Genomic DNA, 12,145 nt, shown 5'->3' with positions numbered 1-12,145 from the left:
TGCTTCAACAAATATGCTCCTGTCCATGGTACTGAATAACAAAAAAAAAAACAGTCTGGAATAAACAAGGCCCTCCTCTATCTCAAACATTAAAGAAATTGGTGCACTATGCCAGTAACCGTACCATTATAAATCAAAAAAGAAAAAAATGTCCAAAACTATTTAATGCTAGGAGAAAAATACTCAGTTCACCCCAGTCCATGGGTGCAAAAATCTGCAACAGTATAAGGTTGTGAGTCTTCCCCAAAAGGAAAGACCAAAATGATAATTACAAATTCAAATCATTGATTAGGACATACATACATCTGTATGTCCTAATAAATTATTTGAATTCTTAATTAGAATTTTGGTCTTTACCAGTCCTCCTCTATCTCCCTGCACTCAGCAAAAACCATAACCTGAGACACATCAACTCCAAGCATTGCAAGTAGGGATGCACCGAATCCACTATTATAGATTTGGCCGAACCCCCGAATCCTTTGCGAAATTATTCTGCCAAATACCGAACCGAATCCGAACCCTAATTTGCATATGCAAATTAGTGGTGGGAAGGGGGATTTTTTTTACCTTGTTTTGTGACAAAAAGTCAAATGATTTCCCTCCCCATCCCTAATTTGCATATGCAAATTAGGATTCGGATTTGGGTCAGCCAGGCCGAAGGATTCCTGGATTCGGTGCATCCCTAATTTCAAGACATCATATGTAAAGCAAAATCATTAGCACATGATCCCACCAATATTACAAAGTTTTACATGGTTTAAAAATTTGTTTTTGTCTTATAGAGCCTTTCCACTTATGATTTGCCAGACATTGTTAGGTACATGATAAAAAGCAGAGAAAATGTGAAAAATTACATAAAGCACCTTGTATATTAAGTACATTATTTAATGATGTCTCTTGAAACCGATTCACATTTATGTCCTCTTAATGTAAAGCTATAGGTGAAGCCTGTCTTTGATTTATATATATCTAATGCACTGCTGTAAGCACTCCTATAACCCTCAAGATCTATCCACCACCGAACTCTGTGATGCTCTTCTCTAAAAGAGGTGTGGCTTTGTCTACTATAACCTTTAATAAATGAATCCCAGTTTGCCCTACTCGTGATTTTGGAGATAATATGCACTTAAAAAGAAAAGTAAATGTAAAAATACTAGAACAAAACACAAATTAGGCCATGTAGACAAAGCCTTTAATAGGACTTTCATTTTTTGTAACATATTAGAAAGCTTATGAATATATGTACTTGAGGTGTTTTTTTCCAAAAGGAAACCTGACATACTGAAATGTGCAATGTCCCCCTGTATTAGTTAGAGCAAATACCAGAGCAGCTGGCATGGTTACAGAGCTGCTTGTGAACAAGTGATCAGCAGTTCCCAGCTCTAGTCCTCAGCAGCCCAACAGTGCAGGTTTTCAGGGTGACATTACAGAGCTGCTGAATAATGTTAAATGCTGTATTATCTGTACATCAACTTTCTTACTTGCTTAAGATTAAGCTCTCTCCATTTACAACATATGTGACAGTCACTTAATACATAAAAGCTGCTCTCAATTTAATATTTTGAATCTACATTGCATAAAACCCTGTTGCTACCATGTGTATAAACACCATGAGGCAGATTCACAAAAGGGCGAAGTGGCCGATGCTAGCGAAAATTCGCCTGAAATCACATCGCCAATTCACTAACAGGCGTAGAGGACAATTCGCTTATTCGCGCCCTATTGCCAGGCAAATTTTTGCCAGAGTTTACTTTGCCATCTCAGACCAGGTGAACTGATAAAACAAAGCTACATCTTCCTCAATCTTATGTCAGTGACATCATATTCTGTATGCTGGAAATGCATTAAAGTTGAAGAAAATGCTTTTCTTTTTTTAAAGGAGAAGGAAATTCCCTGGGTGCAAAAACCCTCCCCCCTCCCCTGTGTTTCCCCCCCTCCCTCCTCCCCCCTGGCCTACCAGTCCCCCCGGGTAAATGCCCCTTACTTGTTACTCACCCCTTTGCGCAGGTCCTGTCCACGGAGCTCACAGGCGCCATCTTCTCCCAAGTGATCTTCTTCCTGCTTTGGCACATGCACAGTAGGAGCATTAACCGGTACGGATCTACTGCGCATGAGCCAAAAGTCACAAAGAGACACCGTACCTGTAAATGCTCCTACTGCGCATGCGCCAGAAGATGCCGGTCAGAGCAGGAAGAAGACCACTTGGAAGAAGATGGCGCCTGTGAGCTCCGTGGACAGGACCTGCCCAGAGTGGTGAGTAACAAGTTAGGGGCATTTGCCCGGGGGGACAGGTAGGCCATGGGGGAGCAGAGAGGGGGGGCAACACAGGGGAGGGGGAGGGATGTTTGTGCCCAGGGGGTTTCTTCTCCTTTAAAGCGGGATTGCCTGAAAAAGTCCAAACTATTAAAAGATTTATGTAATTTTTTAAAACTAATTTGAGGGGCATGCCACATTTGTTTTTAGGGTGGGCTCATGTCTAGGGCATTAGAGGTTTTTCATTATGTTATTATTTTGATTTATTAAGTCTTTTTGCTCGAAATACCCTTCAACTTTCTTTATGTTATTACATGTATGGTAAGATCTGGCTTACACGCATTTACTGTGACGTTTTAATTGGTGCGTCTATTCCTTTATTGGTGGTGGTTATAAATGTGCCTTTGACGGGAGGAGCTTGAGCTTCTGATGAAGTGACGTATTAGTCACGAAATGCGTCAAGCTACTCTCCCTGCCCTCGTGTACACATGGTTTTATTTGGATCAATAAAGATGAAGTTTTATTCTACATTTGGTTCTGCTCTGGATGAATTGTTTCCAGGTTGCCACCCGTTTCTCTGTACCCTATGAGATGTGTTGCTTATTGCCGTTCCAGACCGGCACCTTTTTTTGACAATCGGAAGTCACTTCTGCCTATCCGTAACGGCGTTCCACACTGTTGCTTTGCACGCATTAGAGGATCTCCTCTGTCTTTATTATAACTCATTGGACATGTGTTTGAAAGTGGGCACTTTAAGCATTTGCACCAACATTACTATTAAAGACGTCCATACAACTGCCCTATTCGAATTAACCCGAAGCGCAAGAGTGCTAGCGAAGCATATGAAATGCTCACCTTGGCGAGTAATGCTAGTAAACATTCGCCAGTGTTCGGCTGCTGAGACGCAACCTTGCATATTAGTGAATTAGCATAGTAGTAACGAATTTGTGCTGGCGAAATGGCATGGAGGGTGGTGAAGAGGTCACTGGCGAAAATTCGACCTTTAGTAAATTATGTTTCTTGTACTTATTGGTTGTGCCCTGAGGTTCAAATTTGCAACTCACTCAGCATTGAGGGAACCCTATTGTTTAGGCCTGCATTGTTTAACAGTGATATGGACATTATCAGGGGGACACACACTGTGCCATTGCAAAGTATAAGCAGCAGACTATGCATTGATTAAAAATCCAGGCAGAACTGTCAGGTACTAGAAAGCCCTGTACATAACTCAAGTAGTCTAAATAAAGCTTACTTCTGCCCTCGGTGTGTTGTTTACCTCCAGCCCCTAGAGGGCTTCAGTTGATAAAAGTCTGAAGTTCTAATCAGTGTGAGTTTATAAATTAACGCACTCTGTACTCCCTTCTGAGGATTTTAGTGTCCCTGGAAAAACAATAGCTCTCTGTAACTGTAAGTAAATATAAAGAATTGCACAAGAGAATCCTAAAGATGAAGATTCCAGGCCTTAGGCTTGGGAATATTTAAACAAAACAACAGACTCATACAAGCTTAGCATGTAGGTGGTCACATACATCACTTAATTTGTCCATTATATTTTCCAATCTCATCTACCTTGAGGGTTACAGCTGTATAACCAGAGAGCTATATATGCCTGTTCGAAGTAGTTTTAACATGGAATTACAGTGCTGCGTGCTGGGTTTACCTACATTTGCCTCATCAAACACATAATCATATGAATTGCCCCGCAGGTTCCAATTTTTCACATCTGAACTTATTTTCCTTGTTGATTAATTCACTGCTAAATAGCCACCACTGCTAGTATATTTCTGCACTGACCTTTCCCCCCTCATGGTATTTACACACAGAAGGGGATATTTTAATGTAGAAATAACTTATATGTTTTGGCTGCCCATGCAATCTTAATGCTTAGAACGCTTTGCAGATGTTTTCCTTTGGGTTTAAGTCTATGGAAAATGTTTGCAACATGTACAAGAAGAAATAGTTCTAAGGGCTTTTGACACAAGTAATTAAAATGAAATTTATTTCATGAATGCTGTGGCATATACCAGACAGCACTGTGTCTGAGCTGAAGGAAAATGTTAATGACTGTATTTTAAGATTGCCCTTTAGTAGGAGAAAGAAATGAAAGAGAATGGTAATTGGGGCAGTAATAGGCACAAGTGAATTCAGGGACCACAGATAGAGCAGAAGGGAAGTCTTTAAGATCGATCTACAGTTGAATTAGTTTCTGTGTAGATCATCTGGTGAGAAAGTCAAATGGTGCTAGGAGCAGTAATAATGGCTAACCTCATCACAATTGTCCTTCCCATTTCTCATAAGCAATAACACAGTCTCAGTCTATTAATGGTACCCTCCTAACAAAGTTCAATACTTTGTTCTCTTTTAATTAAACATTTAATATGTTAAAGAACGGCCTAGTCTTAGCACTTTTCATTTGGTCTTCAGTTTGAATGAATGTATTAGTATATAATACACAAAAGCCATGAATATCCTGTAAATTATATCCTTATAAACGGTGAGTAGTGATGTCATCAGTTATAAACGGTGAGTAGTGATGTCATTTCTGTCACATGACTCACTAAAATTTGTGTATTATAATAAATAAAGTACCCCCAGTTGTAAAATATGAGGATATTAGAAGTTACCTCGGAGTTCCATGACCTGTATAAAAACACTCGGCCTTCGGCCTCGTGTTTTTATATGGTCATGAAACTCCTCGGTAACTAATAATATCCTTATATTTTACAAGAGGGGGTACTTTATTCACTATATATTGATTTATATTGTAATTAACTGTACTGTTCCCCCTGTTCTATTAATGAATTGAAGTGTACATCACTCCATATGCAGAAAGCTATATATATTAAATATTCGTACATACATGCAGTGTGGGATCTATCCCATTAGTGCCAACATCTCACTGGTGGGGATTTGCTTTTTTTTCTTGACTTGATTTCTTCTTCCCTAGCGTACTGGATACAAATTCTGACTCCTTCATGTGGGGGACTCAAAAGAAAGAAGTTTAACAATACATGTGTAGGGGGGGGTTACCTAATTGGGACTACCATATCATTCCCATATCCTGCATAAAAATATAGACACTTTTTCCACTATATGTACCCAAGGGAGAGTACCATCATACAAGGTAGGTGCCTATGCTTTCTACCTCTGAGCATCTGATTTAATTAATAATAAGTTACAGAGCTATGGAAGACTTTGTCCATATTTAAATATGGCAGGCAGAGTATGGCCCACACAGGGAGCATAGGGCAGGCAGAGTATGACACACACACACAGGGAACATAGGACAGGCAGAGTATGACACACACTGGGAGCATATAGCAGGCAGAGTATGGCACACACAGGGAGCATAGGGCAGGCAGAGTATGGCACACACACAGGGAACATAGGGCAGGCAGAGTATGACACACACAGGGAGTATAGGGCAGGCAGATTATGGCACACACAGGAAGCATAGGGCAGGCAGAGTATGGCAAACACACAGGGAACATAGGGCAGGCAGAGTATGACACACACAGGGAGTATAGGGCAGGCAGATTATGTCACACACAGGAAGCATAGGGCAGGCAGAGTATGGTAAACACAGGGAGCATAGGGCAGACAGAGTATGGCACACACAGGCAGAGTAAGACAGGCAGAGTATGGCACACACAGGCAGCATAGGGCTCGTAGAGTATGGCACGCACACACACAGGGAGCATAGGACAGGCGGAGTATGACAGACACTGGGAGCATATGGCAGGCAGAGTATGGCCCACACAGGGAGCATAGGGCAGGCAGAGTATGACACACACAGGGAAAATAGGACAGGCAGAGTATGACACACACTGGGAGCATATAGCAGACAGAGTATGGCAGACACAGGGAGCATAGGGCAGGCAGAGTATGGCACACACAAACAGGGAACATAGGGCAGGCAGAGTATGACACACACAGGGAGTATAGGGCAGGCAGATTATGGCACACACAGGAAGCATAGGGCAGGCAGAGTATGGCAAACACAGGGAGCATAGGGCAGACAGAGTATGGCACACACAGGAAGAGTAAGACAGGCAGAGTATGGCACACAGGCAGCATAGAGAAAGAAGAATACAACAGGAGACAGGGAAACCTATCAGGACGACTCTAAAATGAACAGTTCATATTGTGTTACATACAGTGACACAATACTGGTGCCCCTCCTGCAGTTTGTATAAGGTGTGAACAGGTGAATAATGTGGGCACTTTTGTCTGGGTCTGAGATGTGAACAGTACAGGGCTTTACTGGTGTGAACAATACAGGGTTTTACTGGTGTGAACAGTTCAGGGCTTTACTGGTGTGAAAAGTACAGGGCTTTAGGGTGTGAACAATAGAGGAGTTACAGGTGTGAACAATGCAGGAAGATTACAGGTGTGAACAATGCAGGATTTTACAGTCTGAATTTGAGGTGTAAACAATGCAGGGGCCAGTTAATCTCAGCACTGATATCTTTTAAAGTTTACAAAAGGTAAGCAGTCACAGCATGCAGACTTTTGTTGTGGGGGGCCACACAAGGGAGGTCGCGGGCAGCCAGCTGGACAGCACTGGACTATATTATGGGACCTATGTTATATGCAACTACCACCAGTATTCCATGTGCACAAAAGTCATGATCAGTAGCATAACTTTAGGGCAAGCAGCCCCCTTTGAGGGCCCAGAGCAACAGGGGACCTGCAAAGAGGGGTTGCCGGTTTGATGTGAATTTGTGGATGACTCTGGGGAGGCCTGGGCCTGCAGAGTTATGCCACTGGTCATGACATTTTTCATGACACCAGATTAGGTTCAGCAAATTCAACAAGTATGTGGCATATTTCAGTACATATTGGAGTGCACGTCCTATGCCAGACATGTTGCACTCTTTTTTTAAACATTTGCATAGAATACATTTTCAGCAAACACAGCCGCAAACGGCTGAAATGGCAGTAAATATTTCAAGCCTTGTGAGTTTATAGTTTGTTCCTCTTCTAATATGGTGATGTTAGGGCAAAGTGCCGTGTTTTTTTGCACACAATAAACTTTCCACTGCTGAGTTGCTTTTGCTTCTCATAGTTGAAACTCATTAAGTTGCTTAATGGTCCTCACATAGGTGGGACATTCATTCATGAAGCATAAGGGAATTCAAAGTGCTTCTGAGCCCTGCACTCAATGCCCATTTAGGGTAGTCAGAACTGATCTAATAAAATATGTCTTCTATGTAGTTAACAGATCAGCATGCCAAATACATGTACTGTGTGATTTCCTCCCACTTGTAAGCTATATTCATTGTGACACAGCTTGTATAGTTAGAGGTATCAGGATAAATCAGTGTGCCAGATTGTTGCAGTGAATTTTGCACCCTTGTACCAGTTGCACATCTAGTACAAAACCCCTGTAATTTCTTCTTAGGTAGGGCTCCTGCCTCCTTCTAGTGCCCAATTAGTACCCTGCTAGAAATACCTTTGATTGTGAAGTTGTACCTGCTAATGTATCATTCATTGTCAGAACCCAATTATTCCAGAGGCTCAAAAACATGTGCCTGCCAGCAGTTTTTGCAAGTACCAAGGAAAAAGAATAGCTGCTAAAAACTTGGTGGCGGTACATAATGCATTATTTCCTAAACAGTAGAATTTAAACTGTGTAAAACTCCCAATATAACTTAGATCACAGGAAAGAACTCTCAGTTAAAAGTGATCCTTGTTACTTAAAAGTCATTGGTGGCATTACATGCTGAGCTATTACATTTTCAGCCAGCAGTTACCAAATTTTCCCTAGTCTAAACACAGAGCGCCCTCAGTATAACTCCTTTGTCTCCATGTCATTGCCAGACTGACTATGAAACCTCCTCCCGTGTTCTTGCCAAGGCTGCCCCAGACCCACTTCCAAAGCACGTGGCAAGTAGAGAAGCAGCAGGACTCTGGGACAAACAACCCAACGTTTTATATCATCACATTTCCACTGTGTCTGCCCAAAATATCTGTTCCCTGTTTCAATCTCTCTCTTAGTTTCCATCTCTCTTTTACATGTGTTTTCTATTCTCTTTCCCTCGTTTGTTATTTCTTTTGCTCTCGCTTTCTTTTTATGGGACATCTTTCAGTGTCGTGATTAACCTCTTGCTCTCGCAGGCCTGCTACCCAAGTAGCTGGACGGCCTTAATATTGTGGATTTAAAAACATACAGCATTCTAGTCTGGAGTGAACAGTGTGGCTACTGTAGGAAGATTAGGTTAAAATGTGGGATAAGCTGCTTTCTGTGGATCAGACAGACTCTGTGTAACTGAATTCTGAGGGACTGTGCATTTAGCAGCTACCCCAGCTTTTCCATGCTGCCCCCTATCGAATTATTTTCTGATATATTTAAATTCACTGATTTATTTTGCTTCTACTGGCAACGTTCACAATAATCCTCCTTCCTTCACATTTTAACACGAACAACTACCTTCAAACACATATTCAAAGAGCAATATAATATCCCTCTTCAACTTCTACTCAGTGCAGACCTTCCATCATCAGTGGTCAACGGACATCCACAGAGTGTGCTGATCACTGCTTGCTCAGGGGTGGTACATGGGAATCCACATATTTGTACACTCACAAACATGGGCAGGCAAAAATGGGTATTTATAGGGGAATATGGAAATAGTTTGGGGTGAAGATCTGCAGGCACATGCAGCAGAACAGTTATCTGGACGTGTCTCTAGTCCATTCTGTGTTCCAAGTTGTTGTAGATAATACTATATACTACATTTTGGGCAGCCAGATATGAATACAATTATGTCATACAGTCAGTTGAACTCTTGGGCAGGCCTGGGATCATAAAATTTCTTGGAGAGCCACATGTTGCACAGAGGCCTCCAGGCAAATGACTTTGCACCAGAGAATAACTCATTTTGGGGTGTTACTCTGAGGATAATGCAACTGTATCTACTAGGACCATATCAACTAATAGAATATGACACTTAACACATGCTTTTAGAAAGTAGAATGATAAAACTTACCTGAAAGCAAAAAAAACAAAAAAAACCACAACATTTTATATCAGACTTCATAAATGCCCGATAAACCTACATTTAAATTTCATATGAATTTAAAGCAGGAAAAAACTTCCACTTTAGATACCAGTTTTCTCACTTTGATTTAGAGAGTCATTTAGCCTATAAGGTATACATTTCAGTGAAAACCATAGCCAGCAGAATCTATTTTAGATTTGGGGGCAAATAAAGGGAAGGGTAGTTCACATGCCCATTTGGAATACCACAACCATCTTTTAAAACCACACCAACCTTAAAATATAGCATTTTTGTAGTAGGGAGTTTGTCATGTTTTCTGTAGGCAGATACAATCTGGAATGCAAGAAGTACTTCCTTCAGCTAAAAAAAACTTACTTTAATGTGTAAAAGCACATTATAAAGTGAGAGCATGAGTAATGGAATAGCACTGGATATTACCATAAAAATATATAATATACTGAGAGCAGAGGATACTAGCACTAAAGCACACCCAAACTATCCCATTTGCCACCCCATTGAAGCAACAATTTAGCGCTGCAACCTTCTTCAATGGGTGTACTGCTGCAGGCATTCTAACTTTATATGTTATCTGCCATATGATTTGACTGCTATTTTTTAATGGCCCCTGTTGGTTACTCGAACTGAAGGAGGTAGAACACATGCTGATTTGACATGACTGATCCATATAATCATTCACTATAACTTCTCTATTCTCTGGCAGTAAATACATATATGTTACATCACTTGATGAGATGGGACAGTTACATGCAATTACCACAATTGCCCTAATTGCAAATTTGCTAAGTTTAAAGTGGACTGCAACCAATATAGCACTACTAGTAGCTTTTTTGTCAGGAATCAGTAAGTCCCCATATAATACAGATTTTTTTGAATGCAATTTCTCCTGAGAAATACATCCATCCCTGTATGAACTTATAGGGGGGGGGGTGTAGTTATATGTAGTGATTGGATTCTGCCATTAGAGGGGAGTGTGGTAAAGGGAATTACTACTTAGTGAGCTAGCCAGTAGGAGATAGGAAGAAATACTTCCCATAATTAGATGGGTGGGAAAGGACTGCCCCAGGCATTATTTGTGGGAGGAGCTTAAATTTAAAAGAAGCACAATTTAAGCACCCTGTGATACAACCACATACACCAAGGCTAGGTCTAGCTACTTTTTGGATAGTTTTCATAATAGTTTGCTTTTGAGATGATAAACAGGATGCTCATACAGGAGCTCAGTGGGGTAAGTTCCACGGTGGGCACCACCAGGGACTTCAGAGGTAGGTCCAGGGATAGTCAGTTTGACCCTTGCAAACCATTTCTGGTGTGGGCTGTAGAGGATGAAAGCAGTATGGAGTAAGACCAGAGAAGACTGGAGAGGCCCCTGAAAGGAGAAGGGCCCACTAGGGTGGGAGACAGTACCCCAAAATTGGAGTGGAAGTCAGGCAGGGAGAGGGAAAGTATTCTTGAATTGTGTCCTTATATTACCTGTCGATACATAAGTAATTCTGGAGAACTTTGCATACTAACTGTATTGTTAAAGCTGTTGTGTGATGTGCTACAGCAATAAAATCAGTTGTTCAGCTTTTAGACCTGTGTAGTCCACATATAAGTGAGAAGGATGTGGTATGATAATGATAGTTGGCAGGATATGTATGTAATACTTCATTACGAGTATGTCCCACAAAGGCACATTCAGATGCCTGTTGGAAATGTACACATCATGGACATATACCTGCATGTCATACAAATACAAGAATGTTTATCTTAGAATTTTCTCTGCACAATATATGGTCATGTATGATACCTACATCTCATTGTTCATGTATAAATAACCAGAAACATGTTTTAGGAGCCATAACTTGTATATAACAGTGGGAAATATACTTATCACGTGTCCCTACTTATCATTAACACAGAGCTAGCAGTATCACTTTACCTCTCACATCCTTTAAATCCATATACATCTCTGATATTTGACTTTTTCAGAACGCTCATGGCACATATAGTAGCTATTGATACAGTAGGACATATCCCTCTCACCTAGCACACAAACATCCTGGCATGCTACATATAGAAATCATTTCTTCAGCACCCCTGCATAGATTTGCACCTGTTGCATTGTATTCTGTACATCATCTAAGTGCAGCCATGCATCTGTATCCCTTTACAGAGATCAGAATTTCATACATGGGCGAGAAGACATTGGCAGCTGACATTAACCCTTTGCAGGACTTTGCCTCAGTTAGCTTTGGACACTAAGCAACTATTTTACTATGACAACCATATGCTGCTTTTCCTTACTAATTATACTCTTTTTAAATAATATAAACCTTCAAAATAAAGCTGATTTGCATTGTAAAGCCTAGCATATCTGCATTGCAAGTAAAGCAAAAAAAGAAAAACTATAACAGGTCCAAAAACTGCCTTAAAATGACTCACTATTTGGCTTTCGGCTCTTCTCTCTGGTTCAGTGATGTGTCCCTCTTTCCTGTAGGAGATACTGTTCTTCTCTGGTGAAGAAGCTGCTGGCTGACTTCAGCAGGCAGCTCACTTGTTTGCACCTTGCAGCGAGCAGCCAGCTGTGCAGGGTCGCACTGAGGAGAGTTTTACATGTGAGTATTTGGGATGGATAAACTCTCTTTAAGACAGAGGGGCGGTGAGTGGAAGGAGAGAAAGGGGAGAGACCAAGAGTGAATTCCAGCCCTCAGATTACTTTTCGATTGTATTTTCTTTTCAGCATTTCTTTTTTGCAATTTGTACAGAGGGGTGTGCTTTGATTGAAGAACAGGGATTGGGAAGACTTTAGTTACTGCACAGGGGGTCAGGGATAGTAAGTGGCCCTCTGTTCTAACACTTCTGCTAAAGGGAATCTTCATCTTAAA

At 41.1% G+C, this 12,145-nt stretch overlaps 1 protein-coding gene across 1 annotated transcript in view; it reads right to left on the bottom strand.

Annotated features, from left to right (window-relative positions):
• Nucleotides 1-11,881, bottom strand: part of col8a2.L (collagen, type VIII, alpha 2 L homeolog) — a 75,169-nt gene extending 63,288 nt beyond the window's left edge. The window contains exon 1 of the mRNA XM_018245699.2: nt 11,703-11,881. The gene's annotated coding sequence lies outside the window, so the exon portion shown is untranslated. The remainder of the gene's footprint in view (nt 1-11,702) is intronic.
• Between the last annotated feature and the right edge of the window lie 264 nt (nt 11,882-12,145).

This window comes from Xenopus laevis, chromosome 2L (genome assembly GCF_017654675.1).
Source record: "Xenopus laevis strain J_2021 chromosome 2L, Xenopus_laevis_v10.1, whole genome shotgun sequence".
Taxonomy (NCBI): domain Eukaryota; kingdom Metazoa; phylum Chordata; class Amphibia; order Anura; family Pipidae; genus Xenopus; species Xenopus laevis.
This window is presented reverse-complemented; position numbering and strand designations above follow the sequence as displayed.